We start from the raw sequence: 12,021 nt of genomic DNA on the forward strand, positions 1-12,021 counted from the left end.
CCCACAGGGATTGCTGATAGTAGCTGTGGCGGTTAATTTTATGTGTTGACTTGGCCGGGTCAGCAGGTGCCCAGATATTTGGTCCAACACTATTCTGGGTGTTTCTGTGAGGATGTTTTTGGATGAGATGAACATTTGGGATGAGGTGGGCTTTCAGTAAAGCAGACTGCTCTCCAAAATGTGGGTGGACCTCATCCAGCCAGCTGGAAACCTGAACAGAACAAAAAGACTACCCTCAAGCAAGAGAGCATTCTGTAGATGGCTGTCTTTGGAGCTGCAGCACTGTCTCTCCTGGCCCTAAGGTCTCCTGGCTCACCCTGCAGACTTTGGACTTACCAACCTCCATAACTGCGTGAGACAATTCCTATCATTAATCAATCAACCCTACCGATTCTGTTTCTCTAGAGAGCCCTGACTAAAACAGCAGCTAAATGGTACGGCACATCTAGGAATGGAATAGACAGACAGTCTACTAAAGAACTGCTTGATCTTTATAACAGGAAAAGCACGAGGTCTGGTGCCCAGAAATCTGATTGAAGTCACTACAGAGAGAATCAGGATCTCTCCTCCAGTTTCTAGACCTAAGTCAGTTGTCAGATCCAGAGCCCCTTGATTGAAGGACATGTTGAGTTCCCTGAAGAACTCCACAACAAGGCTTCCCTGGTGGCTCAGCGGTAAAGAATCTGCCAATGCAGGAGATGCAGGTTCAACAGTAATCTGGGAAGATTCCCCCATGCTGCAGAACAACTAAGCCTGGAAGCTGCAGCTATTTAAGCTTGTGCACCCTAGAGCCTGTGCTTCATAACGAGAAGCCACTTCAGTGAGAAGCCCTCACACTGCAAAAAATAGACCCCACTCTCAGCAACTAAAGAAAAACCCATGCAGCAATGAAGACCCAGAACAGCCAAAAAAAAATTAAAAAAAAAAAAAAACACTCCACAACATTGCCACATGTATATACTAGAGACTTCCTTCAATACTTCCTCAGAGACCTGTAGTCTTTAATAGGTGACTTAGGATTATGAAAAAAGGAAATCCTCAGGTTTTTAGGGATTAAATAATAGGCACTCACCCTGAATTATGGCTAATTCCTGGGGCCAAAATACTACAATGGTCCTCCAGTTACAGTGAGAACCGGTGGTGGTCAGGTAATGAGTGGAGTGTTGGCCCAAGCTAAAGTTACAGACAGCCTAATAGGTCTGTGAACCCAGTGGTTATATCTCTAGTTCGTGAATATGTAATTGGAATAGACGTACTCAATTCTGGCAGAATCCCCAGATTCACTCTCGGATCCATGGAGTGAGGGCTATCATGGTAAAAAGGGCCAAGTAGAAGTCCCTATCAGGGTGTGTGTGTCTAGTCTCTCAGTCATGTCCTACTCTTCACCACCCCATGGACTCTAATCCGCCAGGCTCCTCTGTCCACGGGATTCTCCAGGCAAGAACACTGGAGTGGGTTGCCATGCCCTTCTCCAATATATCTTCCTGATCCAGGGATCAAAAAAGCGTCTCCTGCATTGCAGGTGGATTCTTTACCATCTGAGCCACCAGGGAAGCCCCTCCCTACCAGATTAGTAAATCAAAATGTTACCACATTCCTGGAGGAAAGTGCAGAGGATTAATGCTACCACCATAGGCTTAATACGTATCACATCCCCATTTACATTCAGCTGCTTTTCCTGTGCATAAGGTTGTTGGATCTGGACAATGACTGTGGATTCCTGTAAACTGCACAGATGATGACTCTAATTGCACCAACTGTTTCAGATGTGTAACTCTACCAAAGAGAATCAGCATAACTGGCATATACCAGTAGTGATCTGGCAAATGCTTTTGCCCCTCTATATCAACTTAACTCAGATGACCATTATATCTACTACTGCGGGCAAGAAGAAATGGAGTAGCCCTTATAGTCAACAAGAGTTCGAAATGCAGTTGCTGCTGTTAAGTCACTTCAGTCGTGTCCGACTCTTTGCGACCCCATGGACTGCAGCCTACCAGGCTCCTCTGTCCATGGGATTTTCTAGGCAAGAGTACTAGAGTGGGGTGCCATTACCTTCTCCATTGAAATGCAGTACTTGGATGCAATCTCAAAAACGACAGAATGATCTCTGTTCACTCCAAGGCAAACCATTCAGTATCACAATAATCCAAGTCTATACACTGACCAGCAATGCTGAAGAAGCTGAAGTTGAATGGTTCTATGAAGACTTATGGACCTTCTAGAACTAACACCCCAAAAAGATGTCCCTTTCATATAGGGGAGTGGAATGCAAAAGTAGGAAGTCAAGAGATACCTGGAGCAACAGGCAAATTTGGCCTTGGAGTACAAAATGAAGCAGGGCAAAGGCTAACAGAGTTTTGCCAGGAGAACGCACTGGTCATAGCAAGCACCCTCTTCCAACAACACAAGAGAAGACTCTACACATGGACATCACCAGATGGTCAACACTGAAATCAGATTGCTTATATTCTTTGCAGCTAAAGATGAAGAAGCTCTATACAGTTAGCAAAAACAAGACCGGGAGCTGACTGTGGCTCAGATCATGAACTACTTATGGCCAAATTCAGACTTAAATTGAAGAAAGTAGGGAAAACCACTAGATCATTCAAGTATGACCCAAATCTAATCCCTTACAACTATACAGTGGAAGTGACAAATAGATTCAAGAGATTAGATTTGATAGAGTGTCTGAAGAATATGGATGAAGGTTCATGACATTGTACAGGAGGCAGTGATCAAGACGATCCCCAAGAAAAAGAAATGCAAAAAGGCAAAATGGTTGTCTGAGGAGGCCTTACAGATAGCTGAGAAAAGAAGAGACATGAAAGGCAAAGGAGAAAAGGACAGATATACCCATGTGAATGCAGAGTTCCAAAGAATAGCAAGGAGAGATAAGAAAGGCTTCCTCAGTGATCAGTGCAAAGAAATAGAGGAAAACAATAGAATGGGAAAGACTAGAGATCTCTTCAAGAAAATTAGAGGTACCAAGGGAACATTTCATGCAAAGATGGGCTCAATAAAGGACAGAAATGGTATGGACCTAACAGAAGCAGGGGCTATTAAGAAGAGGTGGCAAGAATACACAGAAGAACTATACAAAAAACATCTTCACAACACAGATAATCACTATAGTGTGATCACCAACCTAGAGCCAGACATTCTGGAATGCGAAGTCAAGTGGGCCTTAGGAAGCATCACTATGAACAAAGCTAGTGGAGGTGATGGAATTCCAGTTGAGCTATTTCAAATCCTAAAAAATAATGTTGTGAAAGTGCTGCACTCAATATGCCAGTAAATTTGGAAAACTCAGCAGTGGCCACAGGACTGGAAAAGGTCAGTTTTCATTCCAATTCCAAAGAAAGGCAATGCCAAAGAATGCTCAAACTACTGCACAATTGCACTCATCTTACACGCTAGCAAAATAATGCTAAAAATTCTCCAAGCCAGGATTCAACAGTATGTGAACTGTGAACTTCCAGATGTTCAAGCTGGAATTAGAAAAGGCAGAGGAACCAGAGATCAAATTGCCAACATCCAATGGATCATCGAAAAAGCAAGAGAGTTCCAGAAAAACATCTACTTCTGCTTTATTGACTATGTCAAAGCCTTTGACTGTGTGGATCACAATACACTATGGAAAATTCTTAAAGAGATGGGAATACCAGGCCACCTTACCTGCCTCCTGAGAAATCTGTATGCAGGTCAAGAAGTAACAGTTAGAACCAGACATGGAGCAACAGCCTGGTTCCAAATTGGGAAAGGAGTATGGCAAGGCTGTATATTGTCACCCTGCCTATTTAACTTACATGCAGAGTACATCATGCAAAATGCCAGGCTGGATGAAGCACAAGGTGGAATCAAGATTGCCAGGAGAAATATCAATAACCTCAGATATGCAGATGACACCACCTTTATGGCAGAAAGTGAAGAAGAACTAAAGATCCTCTTGATGAATGTGAAAGACAGTGAAAAAGTAGGCTTAAATTCAACATTCAGAAAACTAAGATCATGGCATCTGGTCCCATCACTTTATAGCAAATAGATGGGGAAACAAAGGAAACAGTGAGAGACTTTATTTTTGGGGCCTCCAAAAATCACTGCACATGGTGACTCCAGCCACGAAATTAAAAGATACTTGTTCCTTGGAAGAAAAGCTATGATCAATCTAGACAGTATATTGAAAAGCAGAGACATTACTTTGCCGACAAAGGTCCATCTAGTCAAAGCTCTGGTTTTTCCAGTAGTCATGTATGGATGTGAGAGTTGGACTGTGAAGAAAGCTGAGCACCGAAGAATCGATGCTTTTGAACTGTGGTGTTGGAGAAGACTCTTGAGAGTCCCTCGAACTGCAAGGAGATCAAACCAGTCAATCCTAAAGGAAATCAGTCCTGAATATTCCTTGGAAGGACTGATGCTGAAACTCCAATACTTTGGTCACCTAATGCAAAGAACTGACTCATTGGAAAAGCCCCTGATGCTGAGAAAGATTGAAGGCAGGAGGAGAAGAGGGCAACAGAGGATGAGATGAGTGGATGGCATCACCGACTCAATGGACACGAGTTTCAGCAAGCTCTGGGAGTTGGTGATGGAAAGGGAAGCCTGGCACGCTTCAGTTCATGGGCTCGCAAAGTGTCGGACACAACTGAGTGACTGAACTGAAATCAATTTCAATGAAATACCACAAGCAAGTTGTTTTCACCTTGCAGAACCAAGAGATCACCTTCACAGTTCTGCCCTAGGGCTACATCGACTTAATGTCTGCGATAAGCTAATCTGCAGAGATTTTGATGATCTTGCCATTTCACAGATCATCAAATTTGTCCCCCTCACTGATGACTGACAGAAGGATCTGATAAGAATGCAGAAGAAACTACTTTAGATGCCTTAGTAAAATGCACATGAGTCAGAGAGTGGGAGATAAACCTCATAAAAATTCAGGGACTCATACACTGTGGTGAAGTTTCTGATGTGCTAATGGTCTGAAGTATGTTGCAACAGTCTATTCCTTTTTTAAAAAATTATCTTTAAAAAAATAAATAAATAAGCAAAAAGCAAAAAATTGTCTTTTTTAGTTGAAATATATTCTGACATAACATTGTAAATTGGGACTCCCCTGGCAGTCCAGTGGTTAAGACTTTGCCTTCCAATGCAATCAATCCCTGGTGGGGGAGCTAAGATCCAATATGGCTCCAGGAGGCCAAAAAACCAAAACATAAAACAGAAACAATACTAACAAATTCAATAAAGACTTTTAAAATGTTCTACATTTAAAAAAATATTTAAAAAAAAAACATTGTAAATTTAAGGCGTACAACATGCTGATTTGATACATTTAAAAGTTATGATTGCCATTGTAGTGATGTTAGCACCTCTGTCCTGTCACATAATTATCATTTCCTTTGGGCGATGGGAATAATTAAAATCGAGTTTCTTAACAAGCTGATAATTGTAACACACCGCTGCTGTCTATATTGCACTAGTCCTATAGTCTATATTGCACTAGCACTGCTCCGGCCACTACAACAGAGGCACAAGGTTTGATGGGCCTTTTTGGCTTCTGGAGGCACCAGACAGCACCTTTAGGTGCCATCCTGACCCACGGCACTGCCAGTGAAGACCAGAGTGCCAACAGGTCCTGCAGCAAGCCCATGCTGTGGGGCTTGCTACCCTGCCACCTGAGACACAGCAGATCCAGCAACACCTGAATGTGGCAAATTTGGATTCTGCATGGGTTCTTTGGCAAATGCCCGTAGGGGAATGGAAGCATAGACCCTTACGATTTTGGAGCAAGTCCACACCTTCTCTTTTCTTCACACCCTCTTTTGAAGACTGCTATTCTCCTCTTGAGAAATAGCTCTTGGTTTGCTACTAGGCCCTGTCAGAAGTGAACACATGACCATGGGATTGGGTGCTGTGTGATCCAGCAAGTCACAAACTGGAGTGGGCACGGCAGTCATCTCCCGTGAGCTGAAAGTGGTATACGAGGGTTAGAGATCATGCAGGTTGGGAAGGCGTAAGCAAGTTGCTTGAAGAGGTAACCCAGCTCCTGTGACAGTTACTCCTGAAAGCCTTCCTTTCCTCTCAGTCTGTAACTCCTGGCTACATGGGGAACTCCTTAGGACTAGCTGACTAGGAGGAAGTAATTTAGGCCTGGTTTACAGTTTTTTTCTGCCCAATATGCTAGAATCAGCTGGTTGCTGAAAAAAACTCTGTAGCATTACCATTCCAATCAGGTATGTCTGTGAAAGATCCTACTGAAGGGAATCTTCTCAGGGGGCAGAATTTTGAGCAGTACATTTGATTGTCTAAACTGAGCATGATCCAGAAGTATGGATCTAAACTCTAGTATTCAAGGTCAGTTACTCTTTTCTTTTTTTTTTAATATTTATTTATTTGGCTGCAGCAGGTCTTAGTTGTAGCACACAGGATCTTTAGTTTTGGCATGTGGAATCTAGTTCCCTGACCAGGAATTGAACCCAGGTCCCCTGCATAGGGCTTCCCTGGTGGCTTAGACCGTAAAGAGTCTGCCTGCAATGCAGGAGACCTGGGTTCAACCCCTGAGTCGGGAAGATCCCCTGGAGAAGGAAATGGCAACCCATTCCAGTGTTCTTGCCTGGAAAATCACATGGACAGAGGAGCCTCACAGGCTACAGTCTGTAGCCTGTGATTGGGATTGCAGAGTTGGACCTGATTGAGTGACTTCACTTCCTTTCTTTTTTTTCACCCCTGCATTGGAAGCGTGGAGTCTTAGCCACTGGACCACCAGGGAAATCTCACTCATGGTATGATGGCTGGTGAGGGTCTTGGAAAGAAAAGACTTAAGAAGACAAGTGACAAGAGGGTCTGGGGGTGAGGTATATGGAAGGACCTCTCAGTGGGCAGTGCTGAAGTTAATTGTGCTCTGGAAGAATGTTCACCAAAGGACTGTGCAAACATGAGAATGCATTCTGAAGACATACAATTTCAGGGAACATGATTAACCAAAGCCCTAGCTGCTGCCCTCTGATGCACACCACTGCACCTGGGCTGGTTCACTCATCCCACAAGCTGTTCCCAGCCAGTGACTGAGAGAGGCAGGGATACTCAGTTCAGTTCAAGGTACTGAAATGTTCAGCTCAGTCATGTTGACTCTATGTTGACCCTATGGACTGCAGCACACTAGGCTTCCCTGTCCATCACCAACTCCCAGAGTATACTCAAACTCATGTCCATCATGTCAGTGATGCCATCCAACCATCTCATCCTCTGTCATCCCCTTCTTCTCCCGCCTTCAATCCTTGCCAGGATTAGGGTCTTTTCTTTTTTTTTCCATTTGGTAATGATAACCCTATATGCAGGACAGAAAAAGAGAACCAGATGTATAGAACAGACTTTTGGACTCTGTGGGAGAATGCGAGGGTGGGATGATCTGACAGAATAGCATTGAAACATGCATATTATCAAGTGTGAAACAGATCACCAGCCCAGGCTGCATTAGGGTCTTTTCCAGTGAGTCGGTTCTTCACATTAGGTGGCCAAAGTAGTGGAGTTTCAGCTTCAGCATCAGTCCTTCCAATGAATATTCAGGACTGATTTCCTTTAGGATGGGCTGGTTGGATCTTCTTGCAGTCCAAGGGACTCTCAAGAGTCTTCTCCAACAAAAGCACCAATTCTTCGGTGCTTAGCTTTCTTTGTAGTCCAACTGTCACATCCAGACATGACCACTGGAAAAACCATAGCTTTGACTAGATGGACCTTTGTTGGTAATGTCTCTGCTTTTTAATATGCTGTCTAGGTTGGTCATATCTTTTCTTCCAAGGAGCAAGCGTCTTTTAATTTCATGGCTGCAGTCACCATGTGCAGTGATTTGGGAGCCCCCCAAAATAGTCTCTGTTTCCATTGTTTCCTCATCTATTTGCTATGAAGTGATGGGACCGGATGCCATGATCTCAGTTTTCTGAATGGTGAGTTTTAAGCCAGCTTTTTCACTCTCCTCTTTCACTTTCATCTATGGCAGGCCTATTCCTGTGACAGCTGCCTTTGGCTTGAGGATTTCCTATTGGCCTTAGTGAACCTACATTAATGAAGATGAAGCTCTCAATAATCGAGAGGACAAGATGATATACTTTGCAGTGATGAGTCAGCCTTTCTCCAGTCATCCTAATGATTGCCCTATGGGCCCACATACAGCAGTGGCCACATTGGCAAGAATGGCTGCTCAACAACATGCACCTCCCTCCACCAATATTGTCCCACTGAGAGCCTGAGCTGCCAACCGCAGAGACCAATACTTAGCCCCAGACATGGGCACCTGGTGGTAGATCTATTACATTAGATCCCTTCTATCATGGAAGAGGCAGCTGCTTAGTCTCACTGGAAAAAAGACACACCACCTGGATGTGGCTTCGTCTTCAGTGCCTCTGCCAGCCTTACTGTGTCCTTGTATCCTGCACCACACTGTACCTTGTCAAGCAGCAGCAAAGGAGGGTCTGTTAGTCTGCTTGGGCTGCCAGAAGAAAATGCCATAGACTGACTGGCTTAACCAAGAGAAACTCCTCAGTTATGGAGGCCGACAAATCCGAGATCAAGGTGTCGCAAGACAGGTTTCATTCTGACCTCCTTTCTTGGCTTGCAGGAGGCTGCCACCTTTCTGTGTGCTCACATTTCTTTGAGCACCAGAGATACAGGGCGAGACTTTCATAAAGGCATTAATCCCACTGGGCCAGGCTTCCACCCTCATGACTTCATCTAAACCTAACTTAACTCCCAAAGGCCACATCTTCAAATATTATGCATTGGGGTTATGACTCCACCATATGAATTTGGAAGTGGACACAGACATTCATGACAGACTATGGCAACACATTGACAACCTATGGAATTTATTGATCTTACCGTGTACTTGATCACTCTGAAGCACCTAGTCTGTTACAATGACAGAATGACCTACTTAATACTCAGTTACTTGCAATTGGGAAAAACTAATCTAAAAGCTAAAGTTCTTATAGGATGCAATTATACTTTGTATTGGTCACCGATGAATATACTTTTTTTATCCTCCAAGCTGGAATACATTAGTTTGGGAATCGGGGTGGGCACACAGAATCTTCGCTTCCCATCATTGCGACTGTGGCTCTATTTTGGAAGTCTTGGTTCCCAAGGGGGGAATGCTTTCACCAAGGGACCTAACACTGTTTCTACTGAATTGGGACTTGAGGCTACTACTGACCATATTTGGCTTGTGCTGTGGGGGTTAATGCCAGTGGGCCTGAAATTGGTCTCTTCAAGGCATGGCACGCCCTGATGGATGGTGTAGTTATGTAACCATGTATCTGAAGAGTTTTAAGGTGGTTTGTCCCAATTTATTTTAGTGTTTATTGTAACAGTGAGATAAGACGATTTATACCTGGAGACTTCTTTTATGCCCACTCAACCCCACACAAAAAAGTTGGTTGTTGGGGCTAGTTTTTAGGCAACAGAATAAATGGCACTGTTACTAAATGTGAGGAGTTAAGACTTCTGTTTCCTCACTCTGGGGAGAAGGTAAGCATCTTTATTTGTACAGAGGACAGTTACATCTTAAAAGAGCCACAGTTATGTTTATTTATATAGAGATTCAATTATGGATAAAAGGATGAGCAGCCAAAAAGATGGGCTGTGCTGGTCACTACGCTATTGTCTTTCGGCTTCAAACCCACCCTCTCTACTTCCTGTCATTTGCTTTGTCATGCTGGGGCTGGAACCTCACAAAGTACACTTCTTTATCACCCAGCTTTCTGTTAGGCCCTGTAAATAAGGGGTAAACAAGAGACATGGTGGAAATCTAGAGGAAGGACCAGGGATTTGCTCCTTCCTCTTTTGCTTCCTACTGCTGACAATATCATCTGTGCAGCGATTCTTCACCCTGGCAGTGCGAGTTACTTTAGGAGCAGCAGTTGGTTTAGGTTTTCAGTGTTTTCTGGAGCCAACCTCATCATACATGCTTAGAGACAGCAGCACCAGCAGGCTGGCACCCATTCCCAAGACTTTTGAGCTCCTGAGATATTAATACCAGTCAGGGCTTCTTCCTCAGACACCCGAGTCTCATTTCCAAGGGACCCCTCATTCAAGCTTGTGTTAATAAAGTCAGCCTTTTGTTTATCTAGCCCAATATTGATGCTAGCTGTTTCGTCAATTTATTATCTCTGTGACACCTCAGTATCCCCTTTTGGCTTTCCAGTTCTCTAGTAGCAGGTCAGTGATTATTTATTGTAGATACTTTTAATTTAAAAATTGGTACAGTTTCTGTTCTTACTGGACCCTGTTGGATACAGGGACACCTATACATTTATATAAACAGGTAACTATAGCAAAATGTTAAGTTTTTGAATCTAGAAAATAACCATATGGGTGCCCACTGTACTACTCGTCCAACTTTTTGGTATGTTTGAGACCTCTCATAATATAGCATTAGAGATAAAGGTCTCTTGAGTATTTGAATAAATATCAGTACCAGAATAAAAAAGTAAATCTGATAAAGGGTGAAAGTGTCCAAAATTCTAGGTTACGTCTTTTGTTAGTAGAAGGAAATGATACATAGGAACTGTGATTGCTCCAGAAACCAAGCTGATGCCATTACCAAAAAGGGAAAAAAAAAAAAAAAAAAAAGTCTATTTTTCTGTTTATATCTAGGAAAGGGTCTACTATGTCATACCATCAAAATTCAAAACTTAAGCAGATGAAATATGACCTCTGTAGAAAAAAATGAAAAAGTTCCCTAGGGAAAACTTGTCCAATTGTTTCATCTTATAGGGGACAAGTAAGAGTTGTCCAAAATTCATAGTAAAATTAATGAAGTCAAAACTTTCCTGTTAGCCAGTCATAAAAGACTGGAAACCAAGTATATGAAATAAGTCTCTCTGTTGCATGTGACAGGAAACTGCAGAAAAGGGAATTCATTAATAGAACTAAAAAGTTAAAAAAGTATAATGCATTTAGGTGCGGAAGCAATGTCGTAAGGAATCTCTCCTTTTCTTGGCTTTGTCTCTGCTGGCTTCTCTGGCAGGGAAGTTGACAACTGGAAGCTCCAGACTCACACCCCTTTTCTAAAGATGTTGAAAATCAGATATTTGGGGAAATTGTAATGAGAGTGAGTTTGCTTTTAACCAATCATGCACTAAGAGTGACATCTGCTGGTCATAAAATTATGTCTATACTTTATACGTCTTGACTTCTTTTTGCAATTATCAATGACCTCATACTGTGAAAATATAAGAAATTATTTCTTCCTTGGAAGAAAAATAAACAACATATAGGACTTAAATCTGCCAATATATATACCACTGTAGATTTTCTAAATTAAAAAAAAATTCAAGTTTTCATTTTAGCAGACACTGCAGTCTCTTTCATTTGATCAGAGGAAAATAAACTGTTCTAGAATTTAAAAAAGAATGAAGAACTTGGTTAGCCATTGCCTTTAAAATGTCCTTTGGATTTTTGTTACAGAGCAGAAATTAATGAATTTAGTCTAGGAAAAAATTTTAGTGGACTAACGGCTGGCTATCACAACTCATTTGCTTTTGGCATTTCATCCTAATTTTGCTATTGTATTGTTAGGTCCCAGGCTTCACTCATGCCTTTGCTCCCATCCCTACTTCCTTCCTATCTCTAGATATGCATACATATTAAACTTCATATATACGCTTCCAGATTTTTTCCTGTATTAGCTTTGGAAATTTCTCCCACTGCTCTTGATGTTAGATTATACTAGAAAAAATTAGAACTTATATTTTCTAACTAAAATTCTCATAGAAAAGAAGGGGTGTATTTATATTCATTGATAAAGCATTTTGGTGGATAGTGATAAAGTTTAGTTTTGTGTAGGAAATATAAATTTCAATTTGCATACTCAAGTGCCATCTAAATTTGATAAGACTTCATTCCCCTTCAAGTTAAAAAAATTGTTTTTCAAAAATCCTATGATTACCCACCTTAAAAACTTTGTGGACACCCCTGATTCTTTCCATGTGAGAAATTCCAAGAGGGAAAAAATCCTCAATC

General features: G+C 42.2%; 1 protein-coding gene across 1 annotated transcript in view; it reads right to left on the reverse strand.

Annotated features, from left to right (window-relative positions):
• Nucleotides 1-12,021, reverse strand: part of C1QTNF2 (C1q and TNF related 2) — a 61,319-nt gene that overhangs the window by 43,733 nt on the left and 5,565 nt on the right. The window lies entirely within an intron of this gene.

The sequence above is a fragment of the Muntiacus reevesi genome, chromosome 1 (assembly GCF_963930625.1).
Source record: "Muntiacus reevesi chromosome 1, mMunRee1.1, whole genome shotgun sequence".
NCBI classification, from domain to species: Eukaryota; Metazoa; Chordata; class Mammalia; order Artiodactyla; family Cervidae; genus Muntiacus; species Muntiacus reevesi.